The following is a 4,373-nucleotide window of genomic DNA, read 5'->3' on the forward strand; positions in this document are numbered from 1 at the left end:
GAACCAAAAAAACAAAGCCGAATATTATTTTTTTATTGGACGGAAAAATCACTTAAAAATACAGCTTAAAGTAGAATTTTTAGTAAATTCAGTTGAAAAAACGACCAAAGAGTCATCCTTTTGCGTATTTGCGTAATTGAGAGGCCCAATTAAAAACCGGGAAAATTTTGAAAATAATACCGGGAAAACCGGGAAAAAAGCGGGAATTTCAAAATGGATATTTGGTGGCCACCATGTCTCATGCATATTCTACAAACACTAAACTGATAATTGATTGAGAGTAAAAGCGTCTAGCAACGAATGATTTATTGTCTCAACTATAAATGCAATGCTTACTACGCTAGCATCTCCCTTAGGCGGGTATTTGTAGAATACCCAATACCTTCCGGTCTTCTTGCAGCTTTGGCTCAGTGAACGCCTTTGTGAGGATGTCTGCAGCTTGAATGTTAAAAGCCACATGCTCCAGCTTGATTGCTTTTGCCTCTACTTGCTGCGAGATCTGTAATACATAAGACGTTAGAGACATCTACGCTGCAGCACTCACCATCGACATCAGCGTCAATCTAAACGTTTCCGGTGGCCACAACACCGGTATCTCGGATGCATCTGCCGCAAAGCCAGTTTGCGACACCGGACTCGCGCCAATTAGCACATATGATCTCCAGCTCAAGAATCCAGCACCCACTCTTTTAGTGATCCCTTCTGCTTATCACGCCAGAAGTTCCTTCTTCCGAGAACTCGTCTCGTTCTTGTTTGTCGACTACTCGATCCGCAAGCCCTGGTGCTGGACTCGATCCTGGAGGATTTTTGATTTCACCCGATCTGCCGTCTGCTTGATACCTGAGGCGTCCATTCTCAGGACCATTGGCTTGTATCTTTTCGGCAGCCCAATCTCCTACAGCTTCTGGCTTGTGGTCAAAACTTTGTCCACCGCAGCAGACTACTCTTGCGATACTTTCCGCTTTTCTGGAAGGTCGATCGGAGACTGTGGCAAGCTTCTTTGGCCGTTCGTGCGGTCTGGACTAAGCTATAATTATACCTCTCGATACTGAGGCAAATTGTCGCTAAAGCACGGTTCGACAAGTCCTCGCTGATCTACACATCGTTCGGTGAATTAACGGCACGCCAAGTTCGCTCCTTGATCATCACCATGCGCATTCCGAACGCATTCTCCAGGCGCTGGCAAGCGCTACTGAACGGAATCCCTTGCGGAATCCGAAAACCACACACACGCGCTTGCTTCTTGGGGAACTGCTTATTTGGCCGCCGGAACCGATGACTTGAACTGAATCGCTTGTTCGTTCTCTATTCCCAACCGGAACTTCGTCTCGAATTGGTGGTAATCCGTCTCCCATTCTTCTCACGGACATGTTTCAGAATTGCTTGAAGAGTGCTGCATATGACGAGCCTAACCTCACTTATTTGACAGCTGCTGGTCTTGTTGTTTACGTTTCGGACTTAGTCGTTTTTTTCCATCATTTTTTCATCTTCGCATTTCTATCACCAGCATGCTGATGGTGACGATTTTCCACGGTAGGAAGATAGAATAATACGATCCGTGGGTATCTGCAGTGGATTTGACCTCTCCTCGCAGCAAACTTTCACGAAATTAAGAATGATTCGAAAAAAGTTCTAAGTCCAAACTGTAAACAACAGGACCAGTACCTGTCAAAATTGATGCGTGACGTCACAGTGCAGTGGAGTATTGCGAAAAAAAACACTTTTTGGCTGGTTGCTTGGTTACACCAGTAGCAAACAGCTATAATGGGCCCCACGGTAAAAAGAATCGCAAACTCGAACGAGTGCAAAAGAAAGCTTGCTCTCTTTTACTATCCTGTAAGCCTCATGCTTGGCGATAGGAATGACGACACATGTTTTGATTGAAAACCGTTGTTTACACGTGGGAATAGCCTACCTTGTTGAGTATACCGTGACTGGGCCCATAACCTGATAGAGAGTAAAAGTGTCTGAACAGGCATACAGTCTAGCAGCGAATGATTTATTACTCAATTATAAATGCAACGCTTACTACGCTAACAATCATTGGGTCAGGTATTGCAATACCTTAATAATACTTGATGAATGTTTATATAAAAGTGACATTTTTCAATAGCAGTCCTCACACGTTTCAGCCGGGTGTCTGCAACCTTCACATATGTTCGACCGTCAATATCCATCCATATCATTCACGAAGCAAACAAATTGACTGGATCCGTTGAAAATCCTTCCTCGGTTCTCCGCACAAAAGCTACTAGTGCAATATAGAACGATTCGCACGAAATTCCATCATATTTCCGTAGTCCCCAGTGGAACTTAAACGAAGTGGAATTTCAACAAGCACCACCACTTCTGTCAATCTTGTAAGCTTTCAGGGAAAGCTTTTTTCGTTTATGATTTTCGATAGGTTTAAGTGGTCAATCAATGCTATTATATGCCGCCTTGAAATAGATGAAAAAGTGATGCGGTAGGACCATTCATTGCATTTTTGGAGTATTACGTTATAATAAAGATCTGGTAAGTTTGCGATAGATGACATACGTGTAATTTGTAGAAGGAATAGAATAGTAATCATTTAAAAGTTCTCACAATCCAACTTGTCTTTTGTTCTGAAGATAAGTCATATACATACCTCTTCCTTCCATTCCTATGTTAACTGATCTGTTTAATAGATTGTGTGCAGCAGTCGGTACAGAAACCAGCTTCTCCGTGTATATGTAATGTTGATGAGTTGATGATCCATGTCTAGAAAAAAGGTAAACTCATCATAAACCTGTAATATCAATCATTTTTTACTAATACAATCTTTTTTTTACAGTTATATGGCTCCCAATCAACTATAGAATTCATCTGAACGTCATCTTAGCATATGTTACTTTACTGCGTTATCTAATCAGTTTTCTGGAAATTTATATCAACCACCCAATTTTCACTGGAACCTCATCAAATTTTCTAATGTAATATTCCTATTTATTCGAATAAATCTTCCGCCAACCAACAATAGGGCGTATTCATCTTCAATCTGGTGCAGTGGACCCCGGTCAAGTACCTCGGCTACTCGTATCCCCTGTGGGCGCACGCTTTCGGTTGGTTCACCGCCCTGTCCTCGATGTTGTGCATCCCCGGTTACATGATCTGGCTCTGGAGAAACACCCCCGGCGATCGAGCTAACGTAAGTCTCCCCTCATACGATGTGGATGGAAAATCCTTCTAACCTCTGCTCTATTCTCCTCACCGCAGAAAATCCGACTGATCGTCAGAATCGAGGACAGCGTGTCCGAGCTGCGAGAGAAGATGCAAGCCGGCCAAGAGAAGGGCATGGAGCTGTAAGGCTCTTTAACTCCCTTCCCACCGCCCACCAACACAACCTTAGGTCTGCGATCCGACTATTAATAGGTTAACAACCCAAAAAAAAACGACGACCCTATTTCAGATCATGCGAATCGAAGCAAGCGAAGCGAGAGATTGGATTCACAGACGATTGCAATACTTCCCCCATTTCACGCACATGCTTACTCACACTCACACACACATATATATACAGATACACACACATACTATAACCTGTTTTTCATCCAGTTTCGGTCCATAGCGTAATGTGACGAGTTAATTATGGATATTATTGAAGTATTTTACTAACAGTAAACTTTTACCATTAACATGAGTATTTGAAGAGAGAAAGAGAACAGTTTAATTTATTTAGGGCTTAGTTAACTAAACTAATACAAGAGGGAAACAATGCGCACATACACACACAGCCAAACACAAACGCACCGCTAATTGTTAGGGAGAAACTATTCTACACTGTTATCTACCATAGTTGCTGTAAATCGTTGTGTTAAAACTAAATGTTAGTTAAACAATCTTCTAGATCTAGGATTCGATGGAAGCTGCTACTCAGATCATTACTTTTTGCACAGTTTGCAATCGTACAATCTAATCGGTTGTCTGATTGTTTTAGGAGATATCTGTATTTAAGTGAGTTGCACCGAGCTAATTTTAGAACTAACGTACGAACAGTGATGTGGCAGTTTTAAAGGTTTGTTCCAATAGGCTAGAGCATCATCTCTTCACAAAAGCACACACGTACACCAAAGCAGAGCAAAAATGATCATTTTGATTCTTTACTGAGAATACTACCACTCCAAATACGGCGGATCAGGCGAAGCGAATCTGTAACGCGAGTACCCGCGACATCTACCTATATATTTCCTTTCCTTGAGACAGTGTTTGAAAGCGACAACATCAGGAGCGTATGAGGGGCGTGTACCACACTACTGGCGATACAGATCGATCCCGAACCGGGGAACCCCATCCACCCAATGTATTTAACAGTACTAAAATCAGTAACGAATAGAAAATGTGATTTGTAAGAA

General features: G+C 42.3%; 1 long non-coding RNA gene across 1 annotated transcript; it reads left to right on the forward strand.

The window, feature by feature from the left end:
* The first annotated feature begins 3,001 nt into the window (after positions 1 to 3,001).
* On the forward strand, positions 3,002 to 4,373 carry LOC5576537. The gene is made up of 2 exons (XR_002499192.1): positions 3,002 to 3,169; positions 3,238 to 4,373. It is a non-coding gene; the product is annotated as an uncharacterized LOC5576537 (long non-coding RNA).

The sequence above is a fragment of the Aedes aegypti genome, chromosome 1 (genome assembly GCF_002204515.2).
Source record: "Aedes aegypti strain LVP_AGWG chromosome 1, AaegL5.0 Primary Assembly, whole genome shotgun sequence".
Classification (NCBI taxonomy): domain Eukaryota; kingdom Metazoa; phylum Arthropoda; class Insecta; order Diptera; family Culicidae; genus Aedes; species Aedes aegypti.